Source organism: Ambystoma mexicanum, chromosome 6q (genome assembly GCF_040938575.1).
Source record: "Ambystoma mexicanum isolate Mex_15411 chromosome 6q, UKY_AmexF1_1, whole genome shotgun sequence".
Lineage (NCBI taxonomy): Eukaryota > Metazoa > Chordata > Amphibia > Caudata > Ambystomatidae > Ambystoma > Ambystoma mexicanum.
In genome coordinates, this window is record NC_090937.1 from 1,679,449,246 (window position 1) to 1,679,463,407 (window position 14,162).

At 46.8% G+C, this 14,162-nt stretch overlaps 1 pseudogene; it reads right to left on the bottom strand.

Moving 5' to 3' along the window:
• The window catches only part of LOC138517046 (zinc finger protein 585A-like), a 230,988-nt pseudogene extending 217,766 nt beyond the window's left edge, over positions 1–13,222 (bottom strand).
• Between the last annotated feature and the right edge of the window lie 940 nt (positions 13,223–14,162).

Sequence of the window (14,162 nt, forward strand, 5' to 3'; positions counted from 1 at the left end):
GAGCGAAGAGCTTGGGTAGGAAGGTATTTAGAGAGGGAGAGTTGAAGGTATTGTGGACCCAGGCCCCAGAAGGCCTTTTGGACAATGCAGAGGGTGTTGAACTTAATCCTCGCAGCCACTGGGAGCCAGTGTAACGATTTCAGTCCTGGAGAGATACGGTCCCTGGGCTTGAGGCCAAGGACAAGTCTTGCAGTCCTGTTCTGGATGAGTTGCATAGGGAGGAGAGTATTGACAGGCAGATTTAGAAAGCAACTGTTGCAATAGTCCAGCCTAGAGAGAACCAGAGCTCTAGAGACAGTGAGCTTGGTATACCGAGAAATGTATTCAAAAGATAATTTTCAATCGTTGAAGCAAGATAGGATTTGTAAAGGCCCATTAAGAGGCACCATACTTGGCATGTCAACCTTTCAGATCATATTAATATTTACATTTTTAATTTTATTGGATATTTGTAAGGTGCCTGTACAACAAATGCTGTTTCAAGGCACCACAAGACCAAAGAGGGATGGGAAATAAGAAAGAAAGATAACAATAACGGTCTGACAAGGTCTTGTGACATTCGGATCGTGCAAGGGCAGTAACAAGAAGTGCAAGGGGGGTACCGGTCTGCACAAAATGCAAAGTGCTAAATTCTGAAGGGAATTGCAGGGTAAAGGGGAGAGAGTGCACGTGAAAGGGGAGGTAGAGAGAGGGGAGGCACAGGGGCTAGCTGGGTGCTAAAGGGTGGCCAGGAGGGCAAGTGCTAGTGATTGCATGGGGTGAGGGTCCATGTGGTATGTGCAAGGAGCGGGTGGCAGGGCTGGGTCCTTTGCCCTGTAGGATTCAGAGGGAACCGTGCAGCCAGTCACTGTGGCAGACAGGGGTGTTAGCAGGGGATGGGGGTGGGAAGGAAGAAGAGAAAAGGAGGGTCTTGAGAAACTTCTGGGACTTAAGGAGATCCGGCTCCAGCCTGAGAGGGGCAGGGAGGGCATTCCAGAGGGAGGTTCCTGCAGCGGAGAGAGATCTACCCCCCCCCCCACTCTCTGCTTAGAGAAGCGTCTGATCTGCAGAGAGCTGGAGCTAGATGTCTAGCAGGGAGGTATTTAGGGAGAGAGATTTGGATGTAGCAGATATCAGGCCTCAGAAAGCCTTGTGGATAATGCATACGGTCTTGAACTTGATCCTAGCAGCAACCAGGACCCAGTGACGAGGTCGGTCTTTGAACGATTTTGTAAATTGCGAGATTCCACTCAATGATTGCTTCATTCTAACAGCTGCCATTAGACATCCAGAGACACAAATGCCCAGATACAAACTCCTGCACCTGTGGAATACAACAATGATTGCAGAACATTTTTGGATTTTAATATTTTCCTTGCCAGAGACCAACCCAGTATTGCAGACTTAGTTCATAAAACAGTACATGCATTAATAAGATGGTGTATGGCTCTGGGAGCTCATGGCAGTAGCAGAGGATCATTTGCATAGGCTAATAATAATAATTATTTGGCACTTATATAGCGCTACGAACCCTCAGGTATCTGAGCGCTGCTTATTATTACCCACGGTGTGTGGTGCTCATTTATCACCTCGGAAGGATGAAAGGCTGAGTTTGGCCCTGCCGGGATTCGAACCTGCGTTAGCAGGCTGTGCACGGATGTCAAAGCGAGCGCTCTACTCGCTGTGCCACTTGACCGGCTAGCGTGCGGAAGGACATGTGCCCTATTTTGTGACATCTGCAACCCAGCAATGCTTCATAAAGGCTATGCCCGACACCAGATTCATTCAGGAAAAAAGAGACATGCAGTGTCCATTACTTCCACTCCTAGCGCACGTCTTATCCTGATGATTGACCCTTCGATGTCCAAGACACCGTACGGACTCTTCGATGACACAAGTACCTGCCGACAGTTAGATTAATTTACCTTATCGAAGGTGGTGCTCAGGTCCATGAAGGCCAGATCAATCGGTTCATTCTCCACAAACAAGGAGCGTGCAGTTAATAAATAACGGCTTAGTGCAACCTCAGACGTCCCCAAACCCTTCAGCCAATAAGCCTTTGATCTTCCACAATTTCTCTTTAATTATTGGGAAGATGACTGCTTTTTTCACCAGGATAGTGGATAAATAGTAGTGAGTAGAGGTGCTGACACTTCAATATGTTCTTGATAAACATCAGCGGGAACTCAGTCAGGCTGGAAATCAGTTATGGGCCTGTAATTTAATGGCTTCCATCACCGCAATTAAGGAAAATGTCAATGGGGTGCAGTCACCTGCTGTAGATTATTAATAAATGAACTGCCCAGATTTGGCGAGGATCGTGCGTCGTCTTCATATATATCAGGCTCTCTATACAGGAATTGCAAATACTCCCTCCATTCCTGCTCTTGAGCGTTTACTTCAAGGTCTGTGCTTCTGAGGTTATAAAGTGGTTCTTGTGCCACTATATCCTTTTTTTGGATTGTCCTCTAGGTAAGCTGCCTTCAAGTATAAGCAGGGCAAGTTGAAGCATAAGCAGGGCAAGTTGAAGTATAAGCAGGGCAAGTTGTTCAATTCAGTTTCACGTTTTGCTAGAGAACCATTGTAATTAGCTCAAGCAGCTGATCTGTTAAGCTTTATTGCTTCCGAGTTCTTTACACACATAATTAATTCAGTTTTAGCTGAGTTATATTGGTTATCAAGCCACTCCCTTGCTTTTTTTTTTTTTTACTATGCCGGGACGAGCTAACTTAGAATATTTTAGTCAACTTTAGTAAGAGAGGGTCAAAAGTAGACAGAATAAGATCCGTTCCACATGCTCTTTCAATAACATTGAAAAGTATTTGGGGGTTGCATGCAAATATCTTTTGGTTGATTATGTCTTATTCAATGAGGCCCCTCCTAGGCCTTTTAGTTTGATTACCTAAATGTTTTACGTCCATCAAATGAGGTAAATTGGCTCCAAGCTATAAGTTGGCTTGGCATTTAATTATATGTTTTATTGGGTGATGATCACTGAATACGTCTGTGATTACCATAAACTGCACCAGCGTGCAGCCAATATAGAGAAGTCGTGAAATGAAGAATTCCCATGGTGGCACCTGAAGGGAAAACACTGCGGACAGTCATCAATAGAGCCGGGCCATTAAGCAAGTATAGAACATTAGCGCCTTAGTACACAAACAGGGAACTAATAGCTCATCTATATGGCTTTTGATACTGAGCAAGCTGTTCCAGCTGTTCAGCATCTGGGGCTACTACAGATGTGCAAGAGCCTCTAAGATTGCCCATTACCAAAGAGCAATTCAAACACTTGCATACAGTTTGCCTTATTGTTATAAAAAGGCTTTACATTGTAGCTTAAGTAAGATTTCATGAATGTAGCCATTCCTCCAATGTGTCTCCCTCAGGGATTCTGATCTGCTTTCATTTGGTACATAGAATAAGCATCCAACACCAGCTCCTCTACAGCCCAAGTTTCCTGCAGCAATATTATGTCAAACCTCTTCAAATGGAGTTGCATATCACCGGGAGGAGCAAACAGGTGAGCCACTCATGAGAGACACAATGGCAGTGCTATGCAATCTAAAGCACAACAAAGTCTCACATAGCACACAACTGGCGACTGAGGAAGTAGGGGAGAGGTGTTCCCTGAGATACCCGGGAAACACCTGAGAAATCAAGATGCATGTACAATAATCCAGTATGGCGTACCAGGAGCAGAGAGCTGGTGGAACAATATAAACCCTGGTTACTTTGAGCCGATTGGTCCATAACCTCCTACTTCGGCTGCTGATCTCCTAAGAGAGTCTCTAAAGCTTGGTACACTGGCCAGCTACTACAGTTAAAGAAAATATACGAAGGACTTGAGAGAAGATGGCATCCCACCAAATTGCCTGAATATGCCGAAATGGCAAATGCAGTCCTAACAAGATATATAAATGCTATTTTTAAAGGCAAAATCGGATTTCTTAGCAGGAAAGATTACAGCAGCGGCTAATCACTCTCAAGAACTTTTTAGAGTGATAGCCAACTTTGTGTGTCGCACCAAGATACTTCCCGCAAAGCAATCGTCGACCGAACAGGCTGATGCCTTTAATATTTTCTTTATGGATAAGATCAAAACGATCCTGTAAAGTATTAAACCTCAAAGAGAATCAGAAAACAATTATTCCCCCCCCCACCATCTGGACACAAGGACGATGTCGAGGTGAGGAGAGAGCCTCAACATTTCACCTTTTCCTTTTAAGCCAGTGTCAGAAGAGAAGATTCATGCTCCCCTCTAAAACCTACTAATAACACACTCCCCCCCCCCCTCACCGCATGTGCAACAAAGCGTGCATGGTCTCGAACCTAGCAACTTTTGTGACAAATTTTATAAATGCGTGATTTAACCAGGCGACTTTTCCAGCGGAATTGAAACTGAAGAAGCCAAACCTGGACCCGGACAACCTTCAGACGTACTGGATTTATAAGACCAGATGGACGCCATCAGAGATACAGGGAACCTAATCACCCCACTACCACTTGCCCTGTCCCCGGCATTTGATTTATTGGACCATAATAAATGATGCCCAACACTAGCAAAGAACGTTCACTTCTCTAAGGAAGCCACCTCCTGGATCAAATCATTCTTGGCTGACGGCACCTCTTGAGTAGCCATCAGCAATGTAGTAGCTGATCCCATAACAGTCCCACAAGGATCCTGCCTCTCCCCCACGCTCTACAATGCTTACACCAAACTCCTCTTCGCTGCCCTGGATGCCATGGGGGTAATATATACCAACTTCGCAGATGATACTCAGATACTCAGCCCAATCACAGGCAATCTTGAACAGGACACCATCTGTGTAAACAAATCTACTCACTAATCCAGAACTGGATGGCGACCAACAGCTTCTACCTCATTGGAGAAAAAATAAATCCTCATAGTAGGTGCCCCCGCCTAAGCAAGCTTCACCCAGAGTACACTTACATTTTCATAAATGGCACCCCAATCACCATCTCAAACCATGTCAAAACTCTAGGGGGTATGCCTGAACTCCTGCCTTAGCATATGCAAACACATAAACTCACTTGCCTCCTCCACGGCTTACAAACGTATTGCCCTGAGTCGACCTTTCCTCACACCCCAGAACTGCATCACACTTGCAAGAGCCCTCATTCTCACCAAGCTAGACTACTGCAAAGTACTCCTTCTAGGCACCTCAAAGAAAAACAAATAAATTGTAATTGTACACAACAAGGACCTGAGAGCAGCGCTAGGTATCAATAGAAGGGACCGCATATCACAGTACAGGAGAGAGGCCCACTGGCTGCCCATACAAGCAGGAATACTTCATAAAAACCCTCACCATCACACACAAATGTGTCACCTCAAAAGCCCCTATTTACCTTAAGCAACGCCTCACACTCAAAACAGCAGCCAGAACACTCCAATCCAACGCCAACACACACGTACTCATCCCCTGCTTCAAAAAACGCTAGAACCGGTAGCTCCAGCTTCCCTGTAGCAGCCCTCAGAATCTGGAACTCAGTCCCTACCAACATTTGCACCAAGCCTAGCCACCCAAAATTCAAGAAAGTATTAAAAACTTGGTTCTTCAATAAATTCTAATCCCACAACTGACACTGGGCCTCATCACGAGTTGGGCGGTAACGCCGGCGCTATTAGCGCCGGCGCTATCTGCCTTACCGCCAAACCCCCCGGCGCTATTAGCGCCGGATCACGGGTTTGGCAGTAATGGAATTCCCAATTTCCCACTGAGCCCATTCGGGAATGCCCCATTCCCCATTGGGCTCAATGGGGAATTTTCACGCTCATACTGCCGGCGGATTTCCCGCCGGCAGTATGAGCGCAAATTTTTGGCGGATTTCCCCCCAGCTCAGAGCTGGGGAGAAATCCGCCGAAGCCCTGATTTGGCGGAGCCTTAAATCCGGCGGTAATAGCGCGACCGCCGGATTTAAGGGTTACTGCCAAACTCGTGATGAGGCCCACTGTATCTGACACCGGCTCGTCCTCCTGGCCTCCAGCTCTGAACCCATGTATATTATTGTCAATAACTCATATTATCTATATTCCAACCATGTCTACCGTGCAAAACTGGAAATCTTGTAACTATCCTTGTAACCAGCTCTAAATCACTCCACCATGAAACCAATAATCTTGTAAGCCGCCTTTTTTACTGCTTTTATCGTGTAACCATTAAGATTGTAAGTATGCCTGTAACCTACGCCGAGATACCCCCGGGTTCAGGTGTATATCCAAATGCAATAAATAAATAAATAAATAAATACTGCCCTATTGCAGGTCTTCCTTGGCCTGGAAACATTCTAGAAAAGACGCCACCATACAATTTCAAGACTGTATCGAAAGAGAGGGCTTTCTAGACCCCCTACAATCAGGATGTCAGCCTAAATATGGTACATAAACAGCATTAATCGCGGTGTGGGATGAGTTATTGCAAGCGGGAGATGATGGTAAACTATCCCTGCTCGTAATGCTCGACCTATCTGCGGCTTTCGACACTGTGGATCACAATGTTCTATTGGAATGTTTGAAAACCACTAGAATTGTCTCAGATAGTGCTCTTAAATGGCTTACTTCTTTCCTGAATGGGCGCAGACAATGAGTGCAACGGGGGGGGGCATGGGGCTTGGAGTTCCTGTATGAAACGCTCCCACAATTTTGGGGGGTCCCACAGGGCTCCACACTTTCACAACTCTTGTTTAATCTGTATCTCCGCCCACTGATGGCCATTCAGAGAAAACATAACGTCAGTTTCCAATCGTACGCTGACGATACTCAGCTGTACATAAGGCTTGATGACGTAGATGACTCCCTCATCAGAGTGGGTAGGTGTTTGGAAAAAAATAGGGGCATGGATGGTGTCTAATTGGCTGCAACTCAATCCAAGCCAGACCGAGGTGATCCTTTTTGGAACAAAATATTTACTGGAGGAGTATAGAAGCCCCACTCCTCCATTTTTGGGCTCAAAAATGAAGTATGTGTCCAAAGTAAAAAACTTGGGGTGCATTTGGCAGAGTGGTATGGATTGTGACGGCCAAGGTTCGGCAAAAGTCCAGGCAGTGTTTTATAATCTGCAGCTGCTGCGACAGGCTCTTCCTTACGTCTGAAAAGGATCGTGCCACAGTTCAAGGAACCCTAGTGAACTCAAAGCTGGACTACTGTAATGGATTACTCCCTGGGGCTCCTGCTAAACAAATCCATTGGTTACAAAAAGCACAGAATGCAGCCATTAGATTAGTCTTTGGGGTATCAAAATGTATCCCAATTTCTGGCCTTCTTCGCTCCCTCAACTGGCTAGCGGCGGAGGATCGTATTAAGATTAAACCTGGATGTCTTATATTTAAGTGTCTTAATGGCCTGGCACCACGATATTTGAGGGTCAAGTTAATAGAATTTCAACCAACTCGGTCCTTAAGATCAGAAGACAAGCACCATGTTATTATTCCTTTGACAAGACCTATTTTTAGGAGGGATTGTGGTTACTCCGTTTTTTTGGGCACAAACTTTGGAACAGATTTCCACCGGAACTAAGAAAAGGCGAATCTCTGTCCACGTTTCAAAAAGTGCTGAAAATGTACCTCTTTAAGTAAACCCTTTTTACTACTGCAGGTCACTGTCGATATATGACTGATGATGGGTTCTTTATATTATGATGTATGTCAACCGCCCACAATTCGATTAAGTTTGTTGCGTGCATGCTCGAAATCCCTCACTAAAAAAAGAAAAACCACTGTGGGCTTGTGTACGGAAGACATTCCATCAAAGTACTACATTTCTGAAAGAATACCAGAGAACAGTATTTTTGTTTTTTACTTAGATATCAAAAATATTTATTTAAATTGATACATAATCATAAACTGCAAAAATAATCATCAATTAATCTAGAAAAGAACAATTGTATACAGGTAAAAACACCACAATGGCCACGCACAAGGAATAGGACAAGAAAAGGAAAAGTGACAACTCATTCTCTCCCAAACAACATACAAACTATCCTGTTGCATGCATCCAATACAAATTCAGCAATCACAATAACACAACTTACAGATTAACAATGTATCCACAAAACATTTCATCTAATAAGAACAATAGTCCACAATAAATAGGTCTTTCTTTTTTCATTTTTGTTCTATCATGGAATTAATCTAACTTATTGGGGGTCATAATACGTTTGCCAGTCCGAGAACTACAGTACCGGTATGCTTGCTGGTACCGTAGTTCCCGGACCGACAAACTACGAGCTCTGCATGCGGCAGCCTTTGCGGCTGCCAGGTCTGACCTGGCGGCTGTACCAGCACCAGCAAGCAGAGCGTGTCGCATGCACCGGCACCATTTACGAATGGTGCCGGTGCATCCGGCTTCCCCATTCCCATTGAGCCCTATGGGGCTCAATGGGGCTATCCGGCTTCCCCATTCCCATTGAGCCCTATGGGGCTCAATGGGAATGGGGAAGAATATTTTCCGGTGCCCGGGAATGGGCGATTACTGGGTCCAGCAAGGCTGTAATGACCCAGTATTTGCGCATTCCTGGGCGCAGAAAAGAAATGACACCAGCGGCAGCTGTGCCTGTATTACAGGCATGGCTACCGCCAATGTCATAATGAGGCCCATTGTCCGATATTATGGCATTTCCAAGACTCAAACAGGACCGACCGGTTACGACGTAAGTGAGTTTTTTTGCCACGTCTTCATCAGGGGGTTAAAAAGACATTCTAGAACAAAACAAAAAAAACAATGAGTCAAAAAGTGTGGATGGAAAATTATACTACCTGTGATAACCGGATGACAGTAGTCTACATTCCAGACATGATTAACAATCAATACCTTGGTAGAATGCCCCATGCTTAGACACACCTCCCTAATGTCAGGTGAATCCATAGTAAATGGGGGGGCCCATAGTACCCATCCCTTCAGCCACCAATGGTGAAGCAAAATGAAATGGGGTCAACACCATACCTTAGTGAGAATGAACAATAAATATGAGCATAATTAAAAGAAGGAAACACGAGATCCCAAAGGAGACAAAAGACTCCCTTTATGAGTTGCCAGTATCTGCTTCTATCAATTCAATGTTCTCGAAGTATACACGCCTGCACACGGGTCTCATGTAGAGACTGTTCTCTAGCTGTTCCATTCCAAGGAATCACGGCTCATTCTATGTTGGAACTTGCCCCATAGCGAGTTTGGCGATAGCCATGCCGTTAAAACCGTCAAACTCGTGAAAATATTGGCACCCGCCAATGGGAAATTACGGGGTATTCCGATCACACCGGACCCGGTAATTACCCATCGCCGGCTGCCAGTACTCATTACTCCCCATTCCTATTTGAGCCCTATAGGGCTCAATGGGAATGGGGAAGCTGGATGAACCGGTCAACCATTCATGAATGGTGCCGATGCATTCGTCAAGTTGTGCTCACGAGTGCCGGTCTGCCCGCCAGGTCAGACCTGGCGGGCTGATAGGCACCAGCGAAGACAACTCATAGTTTGCTGGTCGAGTAGCAACGCTGCCGGTAGCTTACCAGCACCGTTACTACCGGACCGGAAAGCTTGTAATGAGGCCCAATGACTTAATAAGTCTATTCATCAGTACATCTGAAAAGTGGGCTGCACCAACTGCAGTCTGCTGGCTAAATTCCAACACAATCGCATCACTTACTCTTGTTCATCCGTCTTAGATTTAGCAGACATGGCTGTCATCATCTGCCTTCAAAACACACACAGCGCCGGAGAAGCATGCAGGAATCAACCGTGAATCTCCTGAAACAAAAGCGAAATGTAGTTGTGATTAACCAACCAAGTAACCCAACTGCTGAAGCCATCCAAAGAGTAAAAGAACATATAGCCTCCAATAGTTGAAGGATGAATTGTGCTATGGAGACACGCTAATCAACGAATAGCCGGGATGTATAACGGTATTGCGTGACTTAGATTGGTCACTACAAATCCATTAGCTATGCCTGTGCATTAGAATATACAAAAGTCCACCAACATGGCCTCCACTTAAGAACACTCTGGGCCAACCAACAGGTCTGACAATTTGGCCATAGACATCAATGTTGATATGCTGTCTAGTTTGCATGGATGGGCCTCCTATTTAAGCTAAACCCATGCGTGCAGCCTCGCTTCGCGTTGTACTGCTTCTGCTAGCGGAAACACTTATCATCGGCCCCAGGCTCTGTGAGCCTTTGCAGTGTATCCAGAACTCAGCGTTTACTTACTGTGAAGTCCTCAAGCAGCCCGCTTCCTCCTACAGCTGTTGTGGTTGAGTGGAGAAGATAGTATTCCGGTCCGTGCACGCCCCCTGATCTCCGACTCTGGATCAAAAAAGAAAGCAAGAGAGAACAAGGTCAGCTGTTGCCCGCGATTCCGGGCAGCAAAATACACATTTTGGAACCATTAACACGCTCGTTAGCACTGCACATACACTGACAAGGTGAAAAGAGACACTTCAAGGTGGCACCCATGCACTCGCTAGCAACGGGCAGTACGGACAAGGTTCAAAAGTTACTGGGGTGCTTGTCATTCGTCGTGAAATACCAACTTTAAATAGCCTGTGCAAACGCCTAACAAAAGCCCAGGAGAATGACTAACTTCTACTGGAACCCTTTTCAGGCCACTTCCTTTTCAACAGGATATTCTCGAATAGTCTCCGTCTATTCCTCATAACCGTTCCTTCGCGGAATCAGACTAGACCCGTGTAGTCTTATGGTCTAAACCCTTCCAGTGTTTTCTTTGCACATTTATATAGGTTTATGCAGTCTCTGTTTGATTGACAGGGAGGAATATGATTAGTCTCTTCTTGGTTCTCACACTCTTGCTATCTTTCCCCTGATTTGGGATTAACATTCAGATTCCCTGAGGGATCTCTATTCCTCTGACTCCTTTGCCAATCACTGTGACATGTAGGCAGGTCCTCCGACTGATCTTCACCCTTCTTACACCTTGACCATTTACTGGGACGAGTACACAGGGTCTTCACTCTTCAAATAACATTGGCTATCACCGGTACGAGTATGCAGGGCACCCCAAGTAATCCTCACTCTTCACCGCTCAAACCACAGTCTCCGGCTCTTTTACTTTTAGTTACTGTGGTCTGCATAACTGTCAGCATTTTTGACTTCTTTGTATGTGGTCAGGATGTTTCTCTCCTCGTTTGCCCCTATTTCGACTCACTTCTGTGTTTCTCTGCAGTCTCAGTGGTGAAATGGTTGTTCCTTTGTTTCCCTTCCACGCCACCCCCTCTCACTCTCAGTTTTCTACTTGCACTTTCTTTCCACACACAGGTTGTCTTGAATCTGTGTTTGGCATACAGAGCCTTCGTCACACCAACAACAGGGGTTTCCTCCCCTACAGGGACTCTCACAACCTCTCTCTGGTTTGTTAGATGAACAGCCCACTTCTGGTGTTTCTTCTCCATGGCTGCTTCTTCCCTTGCGAAGCAGCGTTTTGCTCGTTTCCTGGCCTCCTCGTTCCAGCTTGTTTAAAACTCCCAGGCTTCACTTCCCTCTTTTATGACACATTCCTGGTGTCCTCCTGCTTTTCATAAGAGTCAGTCCTGTGTGTCAGTTCACCACTCGTTATGACTTTTTTTGGCTTCTTCATTACAGTGTTTAATGGACAGTCTTCATTATTCCTACTTTCTTACCCGTCATAGTACCATATTGACATTGGCCTATTATATGGCAATAACAGATGTAAGTGTTTGTCAGTCAATGGAGTTTTGGGGGGACAGTGCAAAGGAAGTTCCTCATCAGAAAGGGAGTCCATATCCCCAAGAGGGGAGCCTCTCCCCGTGAGGTCCCACTTACTGCCACCTCTCGTAAAAATGCTGCCTAGCAGGCTTACCTCCCTAGCCTCACAGGAAGAGTCTCTCCTCTTGGGGAAAGTGATTGAATCCCTTAATTAGTCACACACAGAGAGGGGTGTCTCCCGACTGCATTCATTTATGTCGCTGCCCCATGAGATGGGTTATAGCGGCACTGTGTCCTAGAACGGAACTGGTATATCTCAGGAAAGCTCTGCATAGACATATATGTCCAGTAGCTTGCCATGCCCCAGAGCCATGTCTGCCTGTAATGATGGACATGCGCAGTGTCTGTCTATGTAGGCTTTCTGTGTATAAACATACACTGCACAGAATGTTGATTTATACCACACATCGTTACCATTTGAATAGTTTCCAGGTGATCGCGCAGCTCTGTAAGAAAGTGGGTCGGGCAGGTTAGTGAGCGAAGAGGGATAGGTTAGAGGTTCTGCAGGATGTGTGTTGGCTTTTTGAGTGTCTTCGGATTGTGTGCATATGATTCCCTGTGTCAACGGGGGGGGGGGGGAGCAACGTGCAGTGTCTGGCTTGTTTGTGGCAGTTTGTTCTTTGGTGGCTGTGCAAGTTATGTGTTTTTATGAGGTTGGGCTGACCTCATTTTTGTGTGGAGTATGTGTGGGGTATGTTGGAGAGGAGCGAGGAACAGGGATGCTTAGTGATTAGTTGTTATTTCCTGTATTCATGCTTCCAGCTGAACATCTTGGGTCAAAGGTGATTTTGTGGGAAGGGCCCATATTTGTGCTACCCTCACTTTTTGCTGTACAGGAGCACACCCCAATGAGAAAGCAAGTATTATCATATGACTGATGCCTGTACAACACGAACGATGCTCATGAGCGACTCCCAGCATGTGCATGGCTGCTGTGGCTGCTGTGGCTGCTGTGGCTGCTGTGGCTGCTGTGGCTGCTGTGGCTGCTGTGGCTGCTGTGGCTGCTGGAGCGTGGAATGCAGTGGGGGTAGGGCTGGGATGGGGCTGGAATGGGGCTGGAATGGGAGGAGAGGAAGGAGAGGAAGGAAGGCAGGCGGTGGATATGGATGAATAGAGAAGCATAGATGTGCTCACCGCCTCCTGGGATCCTGCACTGGGACTAGAGCTGTATAATGCAGGTAAGGGCAATGTGCCAAGAAGGAGCCCCCACCGGGATCCCCCCCATGGCGCTCGCTGCCAGGGGAGAGGGGGGGGGCAGGGACAGGCCACCACCAGAGAGTGGCAGAAGCGCCCGGCACTCACCTGCAGGGAATTAGGCATGAATTACTGCTGCTCCATAGTTTGCGCTGCATTTTCCATTTTTTAATTCATCTTTTGAGGAGTAAATGCGCGCAGGACCGGGCAGGAGGTCCCGGGAACACGTCCCCCTCTCAGAGCTCCCCAGAGGCACCGTGTTACCAGGGTATGGGTTTCAGCGGCAGTGCCGGGAAACAGACATGCGCAGTGCAGAGACGCCCTCATCAGAGCATGCGCAGAGTGACCAAGAAACACGAGCCATGGCTTCAGTAGCAGAGCCGCGAAACAGACATGCGCAGTGCAAAGATACAATCATCAGATCATGCGCAGAGTGACCGAGAAATCCGAGGTATGGCTTCAACATCAGGGCCGGACAACAGACATGCGCAGTGCAGATATGTTTTCATTACGGCATGCGCAGAGTGACCGAGAGCCCAGGGCTATGGGCTTCGTCAGCAGAGTCGGTAAACAGACATGCGCATTAGCGTGATACGAATCATCGGAGCATGCGCAGAGTGACCGAGATTTCCACGGTGAGCTTCGGTAGAATGACCGGGAAACAGACATGCGCATTGCAGAGATACTTAGCGAGGCATGCGCATGCGCAGAAGTAGGCACGGCTCATCGGAGCATGCGCCGAGGGAAGAGCGCAGTCTAAGACACTAATCATTCCAGCGTCCATACAAAGGGGGTCAGAAGTGTGTTCATCTGGCCATGTGGCTGTTTTCTGTGTGTGTGTTTGTCTCTGCCTGGATTATTGGGTAAGGAGTGTTCTGGTTGGAATGTTATGATGGGAGTGCCTGTGTTCCAGAACAGTCAGCTGGGGACTCATGCTGGCACAGGGGGAGCGGTGGATGTTTCTATCCCCTAGACCTGTCCTATGTTTGCCCTACCTTTCCCTGTGTACTTACCTGTGACCCAAAGAACCAAGGAAAGACCACTTGAACTACTTTTAACTCCAACGACCTCTCGTGTAGCCTCAACGGTGTGTGCGGGCGTCCGCTGTTCGCTGCCAGTGTCTCGCACATATCACAGCCCTGGGAGCACGGATGACAGTTGGTGCCGGGAGCTCAGTGCAGGTCCAAGCTCCGTTCAAGAATGGTGACGTCGCCATGCTCCGCCGG